Source organism: Polyodon spathula, chromosome 5 (assembly GCF_017654505.1).
Source record: "Polyodon spathula isolate WHYD16114869_AA chromosome 5, ASM1765450v1, whole genome shotgun sequence".
Classification (NCBI taxonomy): domain Eukaryota; kingdom Metazoa; phylum Chordata; class Actinopteri; order Acipenseriformes; family Polyodontidae; genus Polyodon; species Polyodon spathula.
This window is the reverse complement of record NC_054538.1, coordinates 65824904-65849603: the sequence shown is the minus strand read 5'-3', so window position 1 is coordinate 65849603 and position 24700 is coordinate 65824904. Positions and strand designations below refer to the sequence as shown.

The 24700-nt window shown below is 36.4% G+C and overlaps 1 long non-coding RNA gene across 1 annotated transcript in view; it reads right to left on the bottom strand.

Annotated features, from left to right (window-relative positions):
* LOC121315346 overlaps positions 1-23155 on the bottom strand; it is a 28135-nt gene extending 4980 nt beyond the window's left edge. Inside the window, exons 1-2 of the long non-coding RNA XR_005950253.1 lie at positions 23075-23155; positions 16753-16815 (exon numbers count right to left, since the gene is read on the bottom strand). This is a non-coding gene — a long non-coding RNA (uncharacterized LOC121315346). The remainder of the gene's footprint in view (positions 1-16752; positions 16816-23074) is intronic.
* Between the last annotated feature and the right edge of the window lie 1545 nt (positions 23156-24700).

Genomic DNA, 24700 nt, shown 5'->3' with positions numbered 1-24700 from the left:
ATTTGGATTAGCACCTAGTTATTTGCAGGAGTTACTAACCCCGCATTTTCCAAACCACACGCTGAGATCACAGGATACGGGGCTGCTGATTATTCCTAGGGTCAACAAGAGCAACACGGGAGGGAGGGCTTTTTCTTGTAAAGTCCTAAATTATGGAATACTCTGCATTCATTTGACCAGGAAGATGGGACCGTTACAGTTTCAAGTCAATACTAAAAACATACTTTTATAAAATGGCTTTCTTGCTTTAGTGGGTTTTAATGTAACTTTTAAATTGCTGCTTTTGTATTACGTGTATACTGTTATTTAAATTTGTTGCTTAAATGGTCTGATTGTGGCAGTTGTATGTGTGACATGCTATAAAAAATGTATTGTGGTTTGTTCTTTTTTTCTGCTATCTACTGTACAGTGCTTTGCGATACTTTTGTATACAAAGCGCTATATAAATGCAATAAATAAATAAATAAATACAATAGAAAAAGTAAAAAGTATTTAAGACTATTTACAATTAGATGTATTAGATTTAACACATTCACCTCCTGGGTTGTTTATTTTAAGCCTCAATGATTTGTTTAAAAAAAAAAAAAACTGATTTTAACATAGTACAGTGGTAAATGCAAGAAGCCCTTTACCTTCTGCACTTCATTTCATTAGAGAAAACCTAGCTCCCATCATTATAAGAACATAAGAACATAAGAAAGTTTACAAACGAGAGGAGGCCATTCGGCCCATCTTGCTCGTTTGGTTGTTAGTAGCTTATTGATCCCAAAATCTCATCAAGCAGCTTCTTGAAGGATCCCAGGGTGTCAGCTTCAACAACATTACTGGGGAGTTGATTCCAGACCCTCACAATTCTCTGTGTAAAAAAGTGTCTCCTATTTTCTGTTCTGAATGCCCCTTTTTCTAAACTCCATTTGTGACCCCTGGTCCTTGTTTCTTTTTTCAGGCTGAAAAGTCCCTTGGGTCGACACTGTCAATACCTTTTAGAATTTTGAATGCTTGAATTAGGTCGCCACGTAGTCTTCTTTGTTCAAGACTGAACAGATTCAATTATTTTAGCCTGTCTGCATATGACATGCCTTTTAAGCCCGGAATAATTCTGGTCGCTCTTCTTTGCACTCTTTCTAGAGCAGCAATATCTTTTTTATAGCGAGGTGACCAGAACTGCACACAATATTCAAGATGAGGTCTTACAAGTGCATTGTACAGTTTTAACATTACTTCCCTTGATTTAAATTCAACACTTTTCACAATGTATCCGAGCATCTTGTTAGCCTTTTTTATAGCTTCCCCACATTGCCTAGATGAAGACATTTCTGAGTCAACAAAAACTCCTAGGTCTTTTTCATAGATTCCTTCTCCAATTTCAATATCTCCCATATGATATTTATAATGTACATTTTTATTTCCTGCGTGCAGTACCTTACACTTTTCTCTATTAAATGTCATTTGCCATGTGTCTGCCCAGTTCTGAATCTTGTCTAGATCATTTTGAATGGATTAGTGTAGACCTGTATTTGAATTTCTTTACTAAATATCAGGTGATGCTTGGGGTGATTTTATTAGTAACCAGTTGCATGTTAATAAAAAGTTATCCTATGCATAAGATTTGCAATTCTACAATTCCAAAGACACATTAGCAAAACAATATGTGAATTATTAGCCTCTTGAAAAGCTGCAATATAAAGAATAATTTAGTTATTTGTTATTTTTTGTTTAGTTAATACAATTATTTATGTTATTTTATACAAAATGCAGCTGTAAAATACATGCATCACGGCTACTGTATATTTGTAACTTCCAGCAATTATTGTAACGTCAATAAAGGCTGTGATCATACATCAACTCAGACGAGGAAGCTGAAAGTTCTTTCATATTCTTTTAACTTTGTTCAGTAAATTAAATTATCTAGATCAGATCTGCTTTTAGTAATACATTTTAAAATTCCAGCTGATCCTCATGACATCAATTGTTTTTAAGAATCAGGGGTGCTGAAACCAACACCTGAGTCGTAAAAACTAGACACTTGATGAGGCATTTCGTAGAATCCAGATTCAGAGCATGAAACCCAATTCATATTTTCTTTTGTATGTTTTCAGTTAATTGTGGAGGGGAAGCTGTAATCATTCTAGTAACATTAAAACCTGCAGTAGGCTGATTCATAAAAACTGTAACTTCAGATTCCCCCAAAAGGTTAAATACACCCATATTATTGCTATCCAACCATTTTGCGACATCTTAAATTTCAGAATTTTTTATTTTATTTGATGCAGCGTAAGACAAGTTGCAAATAAGAAAGCTGGGGAAAATAGTATTTTTACATTTAAGCATTTTGAATCACGCAAAAAGGAAGTCATCACCAAAACATATTAATCACAACAGTGGCTTAATCACAACAGTGGCTTATATTTCAATAAGCTTAGCTCACCAGAAACAACCTAGAAAGGGAGCCTGGTTTCCTTTCATAAAATTAGCTATTGTTGCTTTACTTATAGATTAAGGACAGTGATACAGAGATTAATGTCTTAACTGACTGTAGATCCCCATAGTTAAGTTCTTGGCTATTAGGGTTTTGAGATGCAGAAAAAAGCTTGTTATTAGTCACTATGACTAAGTCAATTTAAAAGGAATTGTATATGCTATCCTTACATTTAATTTTTATTTTGCTTAGCTTCTCAGCTTGTCAAGGTTTCAGTATGGTTAACATGCCTTTCTGAATGGAGTGTGTTTTTGAGAACAGTGAAGGTATACTTCTATGTTCCCAGTTTTAATATATAAATCCTTGTTTAAGAGCAGCACTAACACAGTAATACAGTGTAATGAAGATGTTTTTCAATGTTTACAAAGTATATACATCTTTAAAAATAACTTGAGGCCTAGTTGTAGTAGATATATCAGCTAAGGAGTATATTGTTCCTATTGCATTCTGGCAGGAGTTTGAAAAGGTATTTATTTATTTAAATTTAAATGTCATGGGCTGAAAACCCATATGCCAAAGTGCATTGCTTATACACTGTACATGTTTTCTCGCTGCTTTATTTAAACCTGTTTCAAGCAACATGGTTTATTCTTGACAAAAGCATCCTCTAGGTTAGTCCTTAAAGGCATCTATCCATCAATATTTTGCTCCATCATAGTGTGTTTGATCTGGTCCATTTGTATGAAATCTTCAGTGGATGCTTACAAAAGTATTTTATGGAGTACCTGGGTAAAGTGTATTACTGTTCTTAAAGCTTTGCACTTTTCCAAAGGCTAAACATCTTCAAAGTAATTCTGATTTCCTATGATGCAAAGTGGAAACTGGAATTCACAGGAAATAGAATTCAATTGTGGCTTGGACTAACCACCCTATGCACACACACACACACACACACACACATATATATATAATGTACTTTCTAACAACTATTGGGACTGATGATTTAAAGCAGACTGGCAAGGTTGAGCAAACCATCTCACAAAATAATTTTACTAACCCTTATGCAAGTGAAAAATATAGCCGTATATTGAACAAATATAATATTGAACAGATATAATTTAGTATATTGGAAAGTGTATGGAACGGGCAAACATATGTTTTTTATATATATATATAATATATATATATATATATATATATATATATATATATATATATATATATATATATTATTTTATGTGTAGATGTTTATTTTTTGTTTAGTATATATATTATATATATATATATATATATATATATATATATATATATATATATATAGATAGATATAGATAGATAGATAGATAGATAGATAGATAGATAGATAGATAGATAGATACATTTCAGCATTACAAGAGCCAATCAAATTGCGTGAAAGTCGCCTAAAGGCTTCTACATTCACAGCCAGTATCACAGCACAGTATTCTAATACTGTGGAACATTACAGGGTAGCTGTTTACTTCTCTATCTGTCTCTGCAGTGCAGTAATAATCCTGGAATGTCATTTGTAATGGAAATACAGGGTTTCAGTTCCAAGAGGGCCTGAGTAAACATGGTACAACAACTGAGAAAACATCACATAAAAAAATAGTGGAAACATACTGCTCCACAAATGAGATAACAACTATAAGCAACGGACATGTAATAAAGATAAAAGTAAGGACATCCCACTAACAGACCAACAGGCATGGCAGTGGACTTCATACACCTAGTGGACCGTAATATGTTCATGGTATATTTTGTGTTATCTGCAGAGAGTTGTATGTTTTTTGTACTTACATGTATCTTTATTAAATTATTCCTTCTATCCTTTTTGACATTATTCTGTGTGGCTTTATCTCCCTACATTTAACTGAGCAACAACAAAAAGGCATGATTCATTTCTTATATATACAGTGCCTATAATAAGTATTCACCCACCTTAGATGTTTTCACAGTTTGTTGTTCTACAACTTAAAATCTTGATGCATTTAAATGGGATTTTTTTTCCCTTTGATTTACACAACCTACTCAACACTTTGAAGAGGCAAGAGAATTTTTACTGTGAAACAACAGTTAATGAAAAAAAAAACCTGAAATGTTTTGGTTAGATAAGTATTCACCCCCCCCCCCCCCCCCCCCGAGTCAATACTTGGTAGTCTTTTGCGGTAAGTCTTTACCAGGTTTGCACATCTGGATCGTGCAATATTCATCCATTCTTCTTGGCAAAATTGTTCAAGCTCTGTCAAGTTGGATGGGGATCGTTGGTGGACAGCAATCTTTAAGTCTTGCCATAGATTCTCAATAGGATTCAGGCTTTGACTGGGCCACTCTAAGACATTCACTTTCTTGTTTTTAAGCCATTCTAGTGTCGCTTTGGCTGTGTGCTTGGGGTCATTGTCCTGCTGAAAGGTGAATCTCCGTCCCAGTCTTAGGTCTTTTGCAGACAGAAGGAGGTTTTCCTCAAGGACTTGCCTGTATTTAGCTCCATCCATTTTGCCCTCTATCCTGACAAGCTTCCCAGTCCCTGCCAATGAAAAGCATCCCTATAGCATGATGCTGCCTCCACCATGCTTCACAGTAGGGATGGTATTACCTGGGTGATGTGCTGTGTTGGGTTTGCGCCAGACATAACGCTTTGCATTTAGGCCAAATAGTTCAATTTTTTTTCATTGGACATAATCTTTTGCCAGAGTCTCCCACATGCCTTTTTTGCTAATTCCAAGTGGGATTTTACTTGGGTTTTTTTCAGAAATGGCTTCCTTCTTGACAATCTTCCATACAGGCCAGATTTGTGGAGTACCTCAGCTATTGTTGACACATGGACAGTTTCTTCCATCTCAGCCATGGAACTCTATATATCTTTCAGAGTTGTCATTGGCCTCTTGGTGGCTTCTCTGACCAATGCCCTTCTTACCCACCTGCTCAGTTTGGGAGGACGGCCTGCTCTAAGCAGATTCTGGGTGGTGCCGTATACCTTCCACTTCTTAATGATCAGCTTGACTGTGCTCCAAGGGATATTCAAAATGCCTTTGAAATCTTTTTATGCCCCTCCCCTGGTCTGTGTCTTTCCTCAACTTTATCCCGGAGTTGTTTTAAAAGCTCCTTCACCTTCATGTTAGTATCTTTGCTTTGAATGCACTACCCAACTGTGGGACCTTACAGAGACAAGTGTATTTAATCTGAAATCATGTTAACCACTTTTATTGCACACAGATTCACTCAATTTAACATATTGTGTGAATTCTAAAGGCAGTTGGTTGCACCCGAGCTTGTTTAGGAGTGTCATAGCAAAGGGGGTGAACACTTATCTAATTTCAGGTTTTTATTTTTAATTGATTTGTCGCCCTCCATTTGGCATTACATTGCCAAATGACGGACTGATCAAATTTAGGTTTAGTACCTGCAAAATAAGAGCAATTTAACTCTTGTTGACAATATGTTGCAAAACAAACCATGACATAACCAGAAGAGTTGTTACTATTTTAAAGTTAAAACATTTCAACACTTATTTAATCAGAGTGAAAATCAAGGTAAATAAATCAGGAATTCAATAAGCAACCGAATTAAAACCACTCTTGAAGAAAACACTCCTACTACCTGTATACCTGAAAGCTTTCCTTACTCAAATCAGCCTACCGGTACCTACCAAAGGCAAAACTTATCAGGCATGTTCAGGGACCACGTTCCCATCGTCGTTCACAGGCTGTAGGAATCAACATCTCAACTTTCACTCTATCTCTGACAGAGATCAGAGAGGAAGTAGGGCTAGACTTACTCCTGCATTAAGTGAGCCTCTAATGTAGTAATTTATACAGAATGTGTTGTTGTCTTCCCCTCACCTCCAGGCACTTGTGATGCTATTTCATGTTTACCTTCAAACTCACTTTGAGCAAATGTTGATTGTTTCCCTAATCCATCTGTTTACTTTCATAGAAGCCAATAACACAAAAACAAAAAAACAAAAAAAAAAACGATTCAACAGGTGAATATCTTATTTGACTTACTCTAAAAATATACACTTACTTTTTTTTTTTAAAACACATGAATATGCTTGTTTTTGTGTAGAATCATTGAGGCTTTAAACTTATAGCTCAGAAAATGGGGGAATATCATAGTGATTATTTTATTGGCAATGATTAATATTCCAAATAAAGTTCTTATTTAATTTTACTGGGCACTGCGACAGGAAACACATTTGCTAGCACTGAGACAGATTATGGCAGTGGGGGAAAGAATGAGGAGTCAGTTTGTAAAAAATGAACAGGCACTTTGATTTGGAATGCAAGTCAGGATCCACATCTCCAACCAGGACACCATTCTCTTATGTACAGCTCATACTAACCTGATTGGGGACAACCAGACATAAAATAATAAATAAAGGAACACATTTATGTAAATAAGCACAGGAAACAGACCAAACAGGTGTAGACATAACATAATCAATTAGAACCGAAACTGAACACGCCTCTCTGCTCCTGCTGCAGCTGCTGTCTCTGACTGGGCTGCACTGAAATGTGCTGCCGCCACTCTGTTACAGCATTAAGGAGAATTATTTTTTATTCATGGACAGTTATGATACAGCAACCAATTTATAAATTAAAAAAGCTCACGAGCAAAGGTAACATCTCTAAAAGTATAATTTTAATTAAATGATATGATTAACCTGCAGTTGATAACTCTTATAGGTAAGGTGGAGTTTGAGGAGGGAGCTATAGCTGACTGTTTTTCTTTTTATTACTAACAAGCATAATCACAGTATGTACTTTTTTCTTTGTCAACGTGTATAGTAGTGCCACAGGTTTTAAGTAATGCATAACAACCAATGATGAGAAACTGAGTACCTCAGGCGTGGGTTGTAGGAGTACGTCTTTTTGTGTGTGTGTTATTACTTACTTATAATACACTGTCTGACATCTAGTATTCTCTGTATAAATATATGATGATAAACTGGTATTTAGCACACTTGTTGTTAACTATAATCATTCCATGGTGATACTTCCAAACAAAGGGATCTTTTCAATTGATCTAAGCAGTAGTCGACAAATATTGTTGCAATTTAAATTTAAAAAAATGGCACCTTGGAACACAAAAGGCCCAGCTTTATTCATCTAAACCAGTGGCAACTGGTGGCCAGAATAAATGGGGAAGCACAAAAAAGGACAGAGAGCCTGGGGTTCCCTTAAGCCTCCAGCAGCAGAAGAATCTTATTAATATTGTATTCTGACTGACCACACTTTTCATATCGAGGGCTCAGAACCAGAGGGCCTAAGTGCACATACACCCTAATGGTACAAAATACTACAGTGTGGGATCAATCTTGTGACGGCAGATAAGACAAAAATGCTGAAAAGAGAAGCTCCAGAAGATGAATCCAGCATGGAATCAGACGTCCATAATTATGAAAAGGTTAGCAAGTTATTTTGCACAAAATAATTTAACCCCTTAAGGAATTGAACAGTTGTTCAAATGGTTTCTTCTTAAAATACATTTGGGAGTCAACGGTCAAGGGTAGATTCAGGGGGGTACACAGGGAACTGAGCTATTTTATTTCGGACAACATTTCTAATATGTAAATATCTGAAAAAGTGAATTCGGGAAATGTTGTATTTCTGAGAAAGCTTTCAGAGATTTAACACCATTTCTTAACCATATATGAAAAGCAGAGTCTTCCAATGGGGGGGGGGGATTGACACGAGACTGCTTCCATATTTAACCGAGCTGGGATGTCCTGGTCAGGGTTAGTAGACAGCCAAAAGAAAATGCTACAGAAGTTGGCTGGTCAATAGTGAAACTGTAAATTTGGTAGTGTCAGGCCCCCTAAGGGTTTGATTCTTTGGAGAAAGACTTTGCCAATTCTGGGCGTTTTTTTCAAAATAAATGAGGAGGTTATTTGGTCTAAGGAATTGAAAAGGCTTTAGGGACGCACTGAAAAAGGTACAGAAATGTAGGATGTTTGTTCATCTTTACAGGTAATGCAGCCAGCAAGTGAAAGAAACAAGGGGTGACCAACAGGGGTAGTCTTGTTTTGAACGTTCGATTAAAGGAGTGAAGTTAGGCTTGAAGAGGTTATTGAAGGACCAAGTAATTAAAATGCTTAAATAAATCAAGTTGACAGAGGGGCCATTTGGAAGGAGAGGCTGGTAAAGGGATGGTGTTTAGCCACTGAATTAATAGGGGAAAAAGTCCACTTTTGTGAAGATTCAGTTTATATCCTGATAATTTACCAGCTCTTAAACTGCTCTTAGGTATTAAGGGCATGGGGAGGGAAGATATAGGATCCATTAATGTAGAGAAGGAGGTCATCTACATATAGTGAGACCCTTTGCTCATGCCCTCCCAGTGTCACATCCTGTATATCTTGGTTAGTATGCAGGGAATAAGAAAGGGCTCAATGGTGAAAAGAAGCGAGAAAGAGGGCAGCCCTGCGCAGTACCATGGTGAAGTGAAAGATATTTAGATTGTATATTATTGTTTACGGACAGAAGCCAAAGGTGAAGAATATGGTAATTTCATTCATGAGATAACAGTGGAGAAAGCTGAGGTGAGAATTTCTTAAAATAACTCTGCTGGGAATTAATCCAGGCTTGGGGGCTTGTCGCTGTGCATGAAGCTAACAGCTCGTGTGATTTCAGTTTGTGTGAGGGGCTCTTCCAAAGATGTTTTGGACTGGAGGTCAATTGTAGGGATGGGAAGCTTCTGAAAAAAGGAGTCAAACAAGGAGGAGTCTTTAAGAGATTCCAATTTATAAAGGGACGAATAGAAGTTTTGGAATTCAATACTGATCTCCCTCTGGTCAGTGGTAGTTGAACCTGATGGTGTGCGAACTTCAGTAATCTAATTCTGTCTGTAATGCAAGCTGTTTTTTTAAGAATCAGGATATTGATCAGCATATTGTTGATCTACTTGTAGAATAAGGGTAGTCAGGTCCATGAGGCTGAATTTATCCCAAAATCATATGAATCACTACAATTTAACACCGGTGGGAGCCACTTAATTTGGTGTGTGATTTTGAAGGCGATTGGTTACACCTGAACTAATTTAGGATTGCTATTACAAGGGGAGTGGACACTTATCCAACCAAGCTATTTCAGTTTTTTATTTTTAATTAATTTCCTACAAATTTCTAGAACATTTTTTTCACTTGGAAGTTGTGGGGTTGTGTAGATAAATGAAAAAAAAATAATGCATTTTAATTCCAGGCTATAAGGCAACAAAAGGTGGACATTTTGAAAAGGGATGTAGACTTTCTATAGGCACTGTATATTGTTCACATATTTAAATTGAAAATTCTGAATTAGGATAGGTTACATGTACAGGAATGTTGGGTTAATGCACAATTTACTATCAAAATGACCTAAAAGTTACATGATTTGTCAATTACACTATCTAATCATAAAATAGGCACAGTATTGAATAAGTCTGTAGTGAAATCAGACTAAAAATGCCACTAACAGCCTTACCGTCATTGATCTTGTTTAACAGTTATTATTATTATTATTATTATTATTATTGCAGTGCATTGTCACCAAAGGCTGCAAATTGCAGATGTTATGTATCACTAAGAGAAAGAATAGAGTAGCAATAGAAACCAAATGGATCAAATTGCATCTGTTGCCTTACAGACTGAGACAGCTGCCAGATTCCAATTATTAGCAATTTGTCCAGCTCTACTATGGCATTGGGAACAATTAAAATTGTACAAGCAGACTTAGAAAGACAAGGCACAAATCAGTTAATTTGGAACAAATGTTTTTGTAAAATTCATGCTATGATTGGAATGTCTATGGAGCAATCCTGATTTAAAATAGAATTGTATATGATTATACATCAATATACAGGATGCAACTTCAGTCACACATATTAATGTAATTTCCCTAAACCTTTGTAATCACTATTTACACTTTTATTGAAAAATTAAGCTTCACTTAATATTTTCTTTCTAAAGGTTTTTGTACAGCAACAGCTTAGCTTTTCCTACTTGTCTAGCTTGTGTTCTATGAATCCATTTTATCTATTCTAAAACATATCCTTGAGGAAAGATATTCATCCTTCAGTAAGCTAGCGTGCCATTGAGATCCTCCAGCTATGGTTTGTGTCAAAGTGCTTCGGTTTCATAAAAAAAGGGATGCAAGCGCACAAGCGCACATAAATTCAATATAGGTTCCATACCCACAGTCTTTGAAAATCAATCCCTTTGTCTATAGAGCCCACTTTACCATACAAAAGGTAAACATTTAAGTAATGCATAGTATGAGTAGGTTATTCAATTAAAGCTAAATCAATTTCAGAAAATAAACACTGTTTAATGTATTAGACAGCTAATAAGACAGTACTGTAAAACACTATCCCGGTGATGTATTTGTTAGTGAGCTATTTAAACTGTCATGTTACTGGATATTGTCCACAAGATGTAAGGTACAGTAGGAGGAAACCCTTTTGCTCCATCCCCTGGTTGGGATTTTAAATTAAATATGACCTTGGATACTCTGTCTCCATGTAGTTAATGTGGTTGTAGCTAACTAAATAATTCAATATATTCTCCCTGTTGTGCATTTCAATTTGCTACATATAGGGACTTAAAGGGTCCAAGTGTTTCTGCCTTATTCCATACACTCACTGCTTTTGTTTTTCAGTTTGTCTGGTGTCGCCTGAGCTCTCTGGATGGGTGGTTGCTCTTGTTTTTCAACTTCATTGAAACTGGTAGATTATACGATCAACATAACCTCCTTTTGTTTTTATACTTTGCTCTGACCTTAGCCAAGTTTCCATTGTCCAACAATCCACCATGGAACCTGCTGCCTGTGGCATATTCATTGCAACTGTGTTTTTGCAGATGGGGGATGGGAAGGGGAGAGGGCGTGCTAATTTGAATATGTCATACAGTAGATGGTCATTTTAATAATTGTCATTGACATTTATAGAAAATAAACCGATCTTCCCTTCTGTCTCAGGTGATACTGTATTTTAAAAGGATTAAGGTACCCTTAAACTCCAACTAGAGAATGATATAAGAGGTCATTTATTCAGATGCTGGTTCATACAATCTGACTCTTTAACTTGCCACAAGAAACTGGAGAGTTTTAAGTAATATAACAAAATGGCAACTTCACCCTTTATGCTGTGAAATGAGTGATGTGTTTTGAGGTCCCCTTTCCAGCTCTGCATGGATTAGTGAGGTAACAAAAGCTATTAGTTTTAACCAAATCTCTGTGCTTAAGCATAGATGTGTGGTACAAAAAAGCCACCACTGCCAAATACATTGTTTTGTCTACTGAAAAGGTACTAACTGGCATTACCAGGACTGAATGGATGACACCTAAAGAAGACTTATATATACAGACACATTTTCAGCCAGGTGGTTCCTATTAGCAAGCACAATAATGGTCATACAGGTTTAAGTATTAGATAATGCCTAGGAATTAGTAGCCTTGTTCCAAAAATTCTCTATGACTGCAGAGATTTAGATTTGAGAGAATTCTTAAAATACATAACTAAGCCTTCATCTGGTCATAAAGCAGCTAGTAAACCACAGAACATTTATTTTTCAATGCAAGTGAATTCCTGAGGTCCCTTTGATAATCAATCACTTGTCTTAAGCAGCCACTAATGATCAGTTTCTCTGGTGAGTGGTTAACTAAGTTGCTTGCTCACATCAACATTTACAACAAATATATTATGCATGTTAGTTTTGAATATATGGTTAAGGAACTGTTAAAAAGGTGACCTTTATTAATATGGGGTTATTATTTATAGGTCTACACAGATTAATCAGATCAATCCCTTCTTTACAGGTGTTCTGAAATAGATGGAGTGTCTCTGTAAACACGTCACAGTATAACATTTACAAAATTCGATGAGAAACTAAAATATATTCTAGGAGGCTTAATAGGGTCTGAGCAATTTTCACCTGTTTTTATTGTTGTTAGATTTGTGGCTGTAGCTCCTTAACTATAAAGGTTACAGGTATGTCATACGTTAAATGAATGTGCACACACTAGGCTTTCATAAAAAAAGAGAAATAGTCTGAAACTCACCCTGTTCAATACAGATAACAAAAATCACAGAAAAAGAGAGGCGCTTTTTAGAAAAAAAAAAAAAACAACATACTGGATGCTGTGATGAACAATGCTGTATAACGCTCTCTGTGACCACAATAAGACCTTTAGTTAGCCGTCTGGAGGAAGAAAAGTCCCAGAGGTTTCATTTCCCCACTAACCTGGTTAGGGTTTTTTTTTAGTTTTTCCTCGCCTGAGTGCTTAAAGAGCACGTTGGCATCAAAGCGAGCACAGGTGGGCTGAATGGCCTTTTTTCATCCTAGAATTCCTTATGTTCTTACGTTCTTAATTAACTGTTGCTTACCATGCTTTCACTTTGCTTTATTTAGTTTACAGCTTTAGTTTGGGAGGATGGACAAACTCCAACACAATTATCACTTCATCTAATTGAATCATATCATCTAATTAAACCTGTTTACTTGCTCATCCTTTCGCTTTCACCTTGAAAGTATACTGGAGCTCTCTCCGGTTCACCGCAGCGCTCCACTTGCTACCTGCTCTTCATCTCCAGGCATCAAGAAATGGACAGTTTCAAAACACCAGCAACAGCTTCACAATAATAACATTCCTTTCAGCGCTTCAGCCCGCAAAGACCAGATATTCAACATTTACCTCACCTCTCTGCAATCACTCCCACTATGATGTCTGTTCTCATCGCTGCCTCCCAGGACCTTTCTGCCATACAGCTTTCACTGCTCTCAGCAACTGCAGGTGCAGATATCTTGTGATACGTAACCATGCTGTTTTAAACCCCGCTGCCTCCACTTCAATCAGTCAAGATGCATTTCAGCAACCCGCATCAGTTCAACTACCTGCTTTAGCCATAGGTGTCCAACAGGCCACTGTGGTTGTATTGGCCCCAGTCAATTTCGGTAGCAAACAGTTTTTGGCCCATGTTGAACCAGGTGTCCTACCTTCCCTATCGGGTCCTACACTCCATCCCTCTTGTCTGTCCTTAGTGGCTGTCCAACAGGCTCTCAAAGCCCCTCTCCCTCCTTTTCTGTCCTTCGTGGGCATCCAACAAGCTCCTGTAGTGCTCCCTCTTATTGTCCCCCATCAGTCATTCATCCCTCCTTTCTGTGTTGTGGGCATCCAACAGGTCCACACCACACTCTCTCCCTCTTGTCTGTCTTTCATGGGCATTCAACAGGACCCCACCATGCTCCCTCCCTCTTTTCTGTAGGAGGAGTGGCAAACACCGTTACAACAGCAAAGGTCATTGAAAATGATCTAGATAAGATTCAGAACCAGGCAGACACATGGCAAATGATAAACACATAGCAAATGACATTTAATAGAGAAAAGTGTAAGGTACTGCACGCAGGCAAGGCAATGCAAATGTGCATTATAATTATCATATAGGAGATACTGAAATTGAAGAAGGAATATATGAAAAAGACCTAGGAGTTTATGTTGACTCAGAAATGTCTTCCTCTAGACAATGTGAGGAAGCTATATAAAGGCCAACAAGATGCTTGGATATATAGTGAAAAGCGTTGAATTTAAATCAAGGGAAGTAATGTTAAAACTTTACAATGTATTACTAAGACCTCATCTAGAATATTGTGTTCAGTTCTGGTCACCTCACTACAAAAAGGATACTGCTGATCTAGAAAGAGTGCAAAGCATGTCATATGAAGACAAGCTTAAAGAATTGAATCTATTCAGTTTTGAACAAAGAAGACTATGCAGTCTAATTCAAGCATTCAAAATTCTAAAAGGTATTGACAATGTCGACCCAAGGGATTTTTTTGACCTGAAAAAAGAAACAAGGATCAGGGGTCACAAATGGAGATTAGATAAAGGGGCATTCCGAACAAAAAATAGGAGACACTTTTACACAGAGAATTGTAAGGACCTGGAACCAACTCCCCATTAATGTTGTTGAAGCTGACATCCTGGGATCCTTCAAGAATCTGCTTGATGAGATTCTCAATAAGATACTAACAATCAAACAGGCAAGATGGGCTGAATGGCCTCCTCTCATTTGTAAACTTTCTTACGTTCTTAAGTTCTCTGTGGGTGTCCTATTGGCCCCCACTGTCTATCTCCCTTCTTTCCCGTCCTCTGGATGTCCAAAACAGGCCCCCACTTCATTCTGTCCTTCTGTTCTGTCCATTGCAGGCACCCAACAGGCCCCTTTAGCCTCCCCTCCTGCTTTTCCGTCCTCGGTTCAACAGCTTTGCTCAGTCTTTAAATCTTTGATTGATGAATCTTGAGTGATGTTATTTGTGGAAACTTTTTTTTTTACAGCCGATGGAAGATTTTTAAAATCACTGTATCCCACAGAAATCCACTGGGAAGATGAAGAGCCAGTTTGAAGAATGTTTTGGCAACACAGCAAATGATGGTCAAGACAAAGGAGTTGGATTTACGTTTGAGAAAAGCATTCGTAGCAAACTACAACAAAGGAAATAGCTACAGAACAGTGTCCAAAATCTACAATCGGAGCAATAACCAAGAAGCACCACAGAACAAATTCAACTGAAATGCTTGAAAGAAGTGGACAGTTACAGCAGGTAGGGGAATCATCCAAGCAGCTAAAAAGAAATCTATGATTAAAAGCCAAGGACTTTAGAAGCATCAGGTATAATAGGGCATGAAAGAACTGTACAAAGGACACAGAACACAGAAGAGTTTTATACACGTAGACCTCACTGCAAACCACTTTTAAAGAAATTTCATAAAATGAACTGTATTGAACAGAAATCTGAAGCATTCAACAAAATTCTCTGGTTCAATGAGTCTAAAATATAACGTTTCCCATGTTTGAAGAAAAAATTAGAAAGCTGTCACAAATGAGAAGCAGCACTGGAGCATAAACAACAGATACATTGAAGAGAAGCAGGAGGAAACAAAATGCCACAGGTAAATGCAGAGAAGACTCTACATCACAGAAAAGAAAGTTAAGTACTCTTTGCATTGTCGAGATTAAGAGAATACTGTTTCACAACGGACTGCGAGTTTGACTTGAGTTGTTTACATAAGAGTCTCGTCTGATGGATGCTAGTGTTCTAGTTATTGTTAACTATTATACGACTCCAGTACATAGGGACTGTGAGCGGAATAAGTATACTGTTGGACTGGAAGATCTCTTTGGTGTATTATGAGTGCTGACGCATTGTAGTTTGTCTGTCTCCAGGGCTTGCCTTCTCTTTCCCTCTGTTCCAGAAGAAGGATTGTAGAGAAGACTTGACTGCTATATGACCTGCTGACACCCCGATAAGCGAGGCTCTCCCCTACTAGAGTTAAGTATCAATATCCAGGTCAGAAGGCTAATGCTGTTGTAGGGAGGGGCTGAATGTGGGGTTTGTGAATTAGCCCGAGAGCGAGTATTAAAGATGGATTGTTTTAATTGTTTCTCCAGGATTGATGTCACGGAGGGAGGGAGGAAGCAGTCCCTGGAGGCAGGCGTGGGATCTGAATGCAAAGTATTGGCAAGGAGCCAGTTGAACTTTCGTGGACACATTTAAGAGTCTATATTATGGTGGAGACCACTTTGGAGAAGATTGCCTTTTGCCTTTGAGGAGCGAGACACTTTTCGGCCATTGAAGGCCAGGTGACACTCTAATGGTAATGGTCACAAAAAATCTACCTCCTAGACAGTGTGGGACATTTTGGAATCCTCCAGTGGAACTGAACTATACTTTTTACTTACCCGGATACTTACTGTGGAGATATTAAATTATAGTATCCCTGGGAAAACCATTGCTATTTTAGGGGATATAAATGTTCTTCTTATTGACATTTCTTTGTATAAAAGCTGTGACCTGTTGATTTTTGTTGTTTGACATAATAAAGAACAACCATAGGGTGCAGGATGCACCTTATATCCTTGAGATTGCAGGTTTAAATCCAGGCTGTCACAGTCGACCGTGACCGGGGGTTCCTAGGTGGCGCCGCAAAATTGGCAGAGCGCTGCCCGGATAGGGTGGGCTTAGGTCACCGCACACCAGCGACCCCTGTGGCCAATAGGGCACCTGTGGTTCTGCAGTGGAGCCGCAGGATCTGTGTTGTCCTCCGGCACTATAGGTCTTGCGGCCTCGCTGTGGATCCGCAGCTTGTAAAATGCTGGATTGGCAGGAGCACGTTTCGGAGGACGCGTGCTCCAGCCTCCGTTCCCTGAGTCGCTGGGGGGGTTGCGAGCGGTGATCCGAGGATACAGATAATAATTGGGCATACAAAACTGGGGAGAAAAAACGGGGAAAAAGTTGGTGATGACTAAATATAAATAAATAAATAAATAAATGTATGTACCTGTCGGTGTGGGTCCTGTGTGCTCCTAGGGTGGGCCAGTGGTCAGTCTGAGATCCAAACAACCTGTGGGGTATAGAAGAGGTTATTACAAAAAATATACTTACCTGTAAAGTCATGCAAACATAACCCCTGACAAAGGCTTCAATGAAGAAAACCTTGTACCTATAGTTAAAGATGGAGGTGGTTCAGTCATAGTATGAGGGTGTTTTAGCGGTTCAGGGACAGGAGACATTGATATGATCAAAGATCGAAAACCATGTATCAAACCATTCTACCAAATACAATGATATCACCTGCTCGAAGACTGATTGGCAGACAGTTGATCTTCCAACATGACAATGACATAAAGCATACAGCTAAGTCAACTCTGGAATTCTTGAAGAAAACGGAATGGCCTTCACAATCACCAGATCTCAATCCAATAGAAATTATTTGGACTGGTCTGAAAAAAAGCTGTAGCCATGCATTTTGTATCCAATCTGTCTGAGATGAAGGAAATATGCAAGATTTCACCAACAAGATGAAAACATACTGCTTAAGAATGATCATAAACTGTAACGAAAGTAAGAGGAGGGCACACAAAAAACTAAAGCATGGGTGCCAATACTTTTTCATGAATAAATATTTGAAATTTCTTAAGTGCTTTTTTTTTTGTTTTGTTTTGTTTTGTTTTTTGTTTTTATAAAAAAAAAATGTTTGTTAAGCTACCAGAAATTGTGTATGTTGATCTTTGGCTAATGTTCACTAAATGCTTATTAAAAAAAAAAAAAATCATCTTGAATCCAGACTGTGGCTAATAAATCATTTAAATCTCAGCAATAAACTGAGCTCTCCATTTGCATCACGCAATAAACCCTTAGTTTAAAGCCCCTAAGATAATAGCATAGAATTATGGTTTTGAAAAACAGGTTAATGCAAAATACTTCCCTTATCGTATTTATAGTAGTCATATCCTTTCTTTGAAGATGTACATCTTTTACAGACCGTTTTTTTTTTTTTGTGATTCTGATGGTCGCAATGCTGAGTAACCACATATTAACTTACACATTGACTTAGTAGTAGCAGTAGCATGCTGCCATAACTTCAGCATAGCACAGTAAGGAATCCCATTTGTGCTATGAGGGAATCTTAGAAACATTTAACAAATAATTACATCTAACCATCAGATAGAAAAAAAACAGAGATGAACGTTCCAGTTACATCTGCTGTAAGGCTGGATGGTCACGGTTAGGTAAGTAAAATTGTAACGTTTCTGTAATATTATTCTAAAATTCACATGTGGACACCTCATCTAGTCTTATACCCTGGAGGACTGTAATGCATGATAGCCCCATATAGACCCATGGAAAAATATATTTATTATGTGTCCAAAACTACTTTTTTCAACTCTTTTCAATATTCCATGCATGAAAATGTTAATATATTGTACACTGCATTATTGGTACATGCTTATGATGAGTGAATCTATATGAAATATTAACACAGGCCCTCCTTAATTACCTTAAAATGACACCTATTAGCACGGAACTTAGAAGCTTGCTGTATTTTTTATTTTTTTTTGCAACCTCTATTTTAGTTGTAAAAGTAGCCATTGTTCAATGCTGTATCTCTAAGTATGGGTCTACTCAACATTGTCAGTATAAATGTAAATTAAATGTAAAGACTGATTCATGAAATAAGACTGAAAGGGTGTAAATTAAATGATGCATTAATCAACACTAATGTACCTTTTGTTTAATGTCTTTATCTTTATTTTTTGTTTTTGTTTTGTCCTTTACAAAAAGCACATAGATGAGCAATAATGTTGTATTTTACAGCTGGTTTCACAGACCCGATTAGCACTGATCTTGGGCTAACTAATGTTACCCAAATGGTACTAATTGGGGTCTATCAGCCAGCCTTTGGTATCTTAAATTAAGCAAACAAAAATGTATTTTGATACTACTTCAAATAAAGTACATCAAATAAAGCAAAGCATAAAATACCAGAGAACAAAAGCAAAAACTGCAAACAACCTATCTTCCTATTTACACAGCTCATTTTATTTTATAAAGTACAGTACAGTACTATATTTATTTAATAGAATTACACAAAGCCATGGTCGAGGTCTTATGCTTATTCAGTAACATCAGTAATACTGTTTACTCTGTCAGAACAAAATTACTGTACATTTTTTTCTTATTTTTATAAAATGTTCCTATTTTCTTGGCTCTTGTCCTTGAGCTATCAAAATTAAGAAAACTAAAAAAAAAAAAAAAAAAAAAAAAAAAAAAAAAAACCTTTTTGAGTTAAAGCACACTCAAAATTGATGGTATATTTTATGCAGCATTGTCTTTTGTGCTTTAAAGAGTAAATAAGCTATAAGGCCAGTAATGCATTTTCTATGAGACTGGCAGCATTCACCATTCTTTTTATTGTAGCAAAAGGCCGTCTTATTTCATCATCCATCCCTTTACCTTGCCTGGGCCTGGCCTTCTATTAAAAGTTGCTTGGAGACTGCTTAGAAACAGATCAAGGTGCTTATTATCGACATGTTCCCTTTGTCTCTTCCTAGCTTTTATATTGCACAAGCTGCTTCCCACTCCTTTTCATCTTGATTAAGAAGACCTTCCTTTTCCTTCCTTTTCAATGTTTTAAAATCAAAGTGTCCTTGTTCAATACATTGTGAAGACACAGAAAGAAAGATTGAAACTGTCTTTGTTCCTTGCTTTGAAACATGTTATATGAATTAATTCACAGTAAAATTATTTTCAAAATCATTTTTAGAGGCGAGAACCATATGTTAGGGTTTTAAGATTACACTGTAAAAAAAAACAAAAAAACAAAAAAACAAAACTTTACAGTAAAATCTTAATCAGGTTTGTTATGAATGTGATAATGTGGATAACATTGTAGTTCCCCAAGGAAAATATTTAGAGTGACGTGATGTACCTTTAAAAATATATACCTGGGTTTTTTTTGGAAGATATTGCTATACCTGGGTGTCAGGAAAAGTTTTGCAAGAACTTGACTGGTAATTTGCATGAAAACTTTTTTTTTGGGAACATAAGAAAATTTACAAACGAGAGGAGACTATTCGGCTCATCGAAGCTTTGTCAAGTTGGGTCTTAAAGAATCCTAATGATTCAGCATCAACTATGTGGCCTCAGTAATCCATTCCATTCCCTCACTACTCTCTGTGTAAAAACATGTGCAAGTTTAAATTGTAGCACAAATTTTAATTGCATTGCAGTATTATGTATAAAAAAGAAACATACTCTGGACCCCAAATGAATTTCTCTGCAAAATAAACAAATCAAGAAAAAGCCAAATGCAGCAATCCCACATAACTCTAATTAAATAGGAAAATTCAAAAGCAATAATTAGGCCAAGTTCAATTGCTGCATTCATCAACTGTTTTTTTTTTTTTTATGTTGTAAGTCAGTGTATAACAAACTTACAATATGGATAATGTAGCACACATTCATTTTAAGTTTCTCTGCATGCATTTGACTTCTAAATCATTTTTTTCTCATTCTTGAAAGTGTAACTTAGTTTTAGGTGTGTAAGAAGCTGCGCATACCAGTTAAAAGTGATGAGTGCATTGTAGAGGAATTATTTTGAGAAATACTAGAAATAAATGGTTATAAGCAGTCCTTGTGGAGGGACAGAATAAGGAGGGTAAAAATGTATGCAAATAGCAGATCTTACTGAAATTAGTGACAAAGATAGATGAATGGGAAATCCCATCTCCACTTTAGAAAGGATATCTCTGTATTCCTGTGACAGGCAGGTTTGTGCTTGGAAGCAAGGTAAAGGTAGTTTATTGTTTCATCACAGCAGTGCTCGAATTATGGGATAAAAAGTGAGGTAGGAAACCCACCACAACAAGTAGATTTCTAGCATCCCATCCCTGGTGAGACGTAATCCACCCCCCCCCCCCCCCCCCCCCATCCCCATAATATGAACACTGCTCCTATGATATTTTAATTTTGCACCACTTGAACCTGACTAACAGATAATAAACACAAAATGTTTATTATAGCTATAATTTAGTAATATGAAAGGACACTTTCGACTACAGACTAAGGCCTTTTTGACTTGTTTGTTTCTATGCTAATGTTTGTACTTCAAAAGACAAGTATAGCTTAAATTATAAACTTTATTTAACATCATTCTGTTTCAGAAATAAGTCAGCTGTATTACTGCATGTAATATTTGCTTCATATTTGATACTTAAAATCTCAGTCTAATGGATGATTGAAATGCCATATTTTTGGTGTCTCACATACTAGTAACACTGATACATGGTCACTAGAACATCCTATGGGGTCTTGTTTTTTGTTTATTGAATAAGCATGCAAGTGACAAGTCCTAATTTCATTGTTTTTTGACGATAGCTTATTTTCCTTCAAGACAGGTAATATGTAACAGTTTTAGTTATTGCTGCTCATTATCTCTTCCTCAGTGGTTTCAGTTTCTTGAAGGTCCTCTTCATTCTCAGTATTAAAAGACTTTCTCCATTTTCCTTGTGAGCGAGACTGTTATGGGTTGAAATTATGATCCATCTTGCAATGCACAAGAACATCTCTATACAAAAAGTATAATCTGAGTGAAAAGGATAATACATATGATAAGTATAACACAGCTCAGAAGCTTAGCTACCATACCTGGTGTCAGATTTGAGCACTATCACCCAATAGCACCACACATATACACACACACTCAGAAACACAAAGACTGTATACACAGCATGAAGTAAACAGATACAGGCTTGAACTCGCAGGGTCCATTTCACTAAAAGTCATCAAGCATCAAACACAAATTCTTTTCAGACACATTCGATCATTTGCACTACTTGTGAAATAAGCAGAAATGAATTGGCAGATTTATTCTTTTGACTAATGTGTCCTTTGGCTTGTAAGCAGGTGTTTTCATAATTTCCTTAATTTATACAATTTATATATGCGCTGTTACATAGTTTATATGTCTTCCTTGGTTATAAAAGGAGCATAACTGACAAAAGAGGCTGTCAAATAGATCGCATGCTGCTGAGGCACAGTGTTGAACCCTAGATGTGGAATACATCTCAGTTGCTTAGGACCCATCAGGAACGCCATTCATGCCATTCATGCTGCTTCTACAAAATATGTATTTTTACAAGACTAAACAGAGCATTTGAAAAACATTTCTCACATTTTATTTAATGTCCCTCTGATTTACTGGAACCCTCGTTATCCAGCCTATCAATATTATTTCGCTAGCTTCTCCTTAATTAAACATTTTCTCAGCACTCCTAATTAACAATCATTTCCAGCCCTTTCACTTTCAATGGCCACTGAATTTCTTCTAAGAGGAAAATTGAACGCACACATAACGCTATCCTGACGTTATATGCATCTGGGCATAAATAGAACTTTACAGGCACTTATTAGCACTATGTAAAATATCTAATTAAAAGAAATGAAGTCAGATCAGGTTGTTTAAATTATTAAAACTGCATTTCTACATATGTTACAGATAGACATACAGTAAACTCAAGTGCTCTGAGGACCTCAGTACAATATGATTTATGTATGCTGGTATCATTGATTATATAGATGAGAACTAAAATATGATCAAACATTATGAAAACAAAAATTGACTTTTGTTTTGAAAAACTGTATTTGAAAGGCTACAAGTTGTGTAGTTACAATGCAAACATGTTTAATTACAAAATGAAAAATGTAGGCAATCTTGTATTTACACATGTAATAGTGTAGAGGCACTTAATGTAATGTGTTCCCAATATTTCTTGTAAATATATATATCTGTTTTGTTAAAGTTCAAAATTTAGCATATGAACATCAAGCTAATGTTTTAATAAAATGAAATCAATTTTTTTACCTGGCTATTTTTTCTACACTTTTTAAATAAAGCCTTGAACACACTGCCCAATGCAATCGTTGCATCGCAATGGAGGTCACATTGCAAAAAAAATCTTTGCAAGCAGGCATCAAACACTGCCTGATCAAAATGCAAGAATTGAAGCACAATTTGTGAGTTTGACCTGCCTTGGATGCATAAAGAATAGCGGCAATAGTGGCACTCTTTGGTTCCTTTATGAAAGGCACGGGTAGCCAAACAGGGTCCCTTCGCAGTGTGATGTGGTTCTTCGTTTTCTTTTTCAGCTGCCACACTTCTAGAGTTACAGGACAGTTACTAACTTTGTGCCTGTCCTGGACCATCAAGGCAGAGCCACATGATTTGTAATTTATGAGGACACCCATAGAGCTGTCACTTTCAAGGCAGGTGTTGAGAAACTGGCAGGCAGCCTGAGCAAAGAAAAAGATTCTGACCTCACCCTGAAATATTGCAAGATGAGGGCTGTCATGGTCACAGGACAGAAGGTATCGGCATACATGGGCTTTTCTAAATATTGAAGTGATGTCAGCCCTGAAAGGTAAAATAGACAGGGAAATATGCCTTCAGAAAATGATGGTTGAAGTTGTCATTCATGAAAAACAAACAGACAATAAAAGTACGACTTAAGTAATGCTCCTATTTGAAAATGTTATATAAGGTTGTAACCTTTTAAAACCAAGTTGGAAAACAGCATATCTATCGATATCTCATGTAGCACTTGAACAGTTTTGCAAAACAAGAAGGCTTGATGATGTCAAGGAATAACACCTATTGCTATAATTAATTTGGCAGAAGGTGATAAACAGAGTGATGTTGTGGCAAGCAGATTTTAAAGGAGGAGGAAGCTTGTCTCACCTAATTTGATGATACAATTGACTTAGGTAGTCAAATACTCAAACTTAAGCACAGAACAAAGACTATTTCAAACAGTGCCCAATGTAATCTTTTTTTTTCTAATTAATTAAATAATAATAATAATAATAATAATAATAATAATAATAATAATAATAATAATAATAATAATAATAAATAGTAATAATAATAATAATAATAATAATAATAATGGAAAACATGTGAGAGGCTAAACTAAGTCAAATAGAGAAATCAGCTTATATATCAGTGTGAGCCATTTTACATCTATTTACAACAGCATGTTATCTTTGAACATACTGTATATTTGTGAAGAAGCGTTTTAGTAAGCCTGACATTTACAGGTGCATAAAAATAACTTGTTGTTACGGACTGAGTTAAATATGCTGTGGTTAAAAGGGACTCTGTTTATTTGGTCACTGGGGTTTTGTTAACAAATATAGATCACTCAGTGTTGCTGAATCCCAAGAGTACTGCACAGTATAGAATGTATACCTCCTAAATGTGTAAAGTTTTGCAAGTGTGGTTAATGCATTGTCACCCATACAGCAGAAAAGAAGCGTCTTCAGATTTTTACAGTTGATAATTGCACACTTAAAGTAAGTGTAGCAAATAGAATAACGTCATCAATCTGTTTTGCACTGTTATTAGCTACATAGGTCCAGTGATTATTATATGCATTTACCACGCTTTTTTTTTTCTTTTTACCAGACCTTTCAATATACTTTTACTACATTAGCCATGCTTTTACCAGGGTGGTATACTGCAGTAAACAAAACTGCGCATGTACAAATTCAAAATACAGGGACTAAATTAGTGGAAATTGGTTTGGTTCAAATGGCCCTGAAAGTGGGAGAAGAGATTGCAGTAAATAATTATGAAATCAATGTCCTATTTAAAAAATGTTTCAGTATCACCCTTTAACAGTTTATGGTGTGTCCAAATGTTATACCTTTGGACACTGTGAATGTTCACAAAGGAACGGTTTAGTCCATAAACCAATAATCTCTGAGTTATAGATAATCCATTTTATTCTGTGCAGTAAACTGTACTGGATGTTGCAAGAAGATACAAGTTATTAGTGAATTCCTTGCAGCTCAGTGTAGAAGCAATGTAATATCTCTGTTTTTTTTTATTTATTTTGTAAATCTTTGAATAACTATAAGAAGTACAAGGTGTACTTATGTAATCCCTC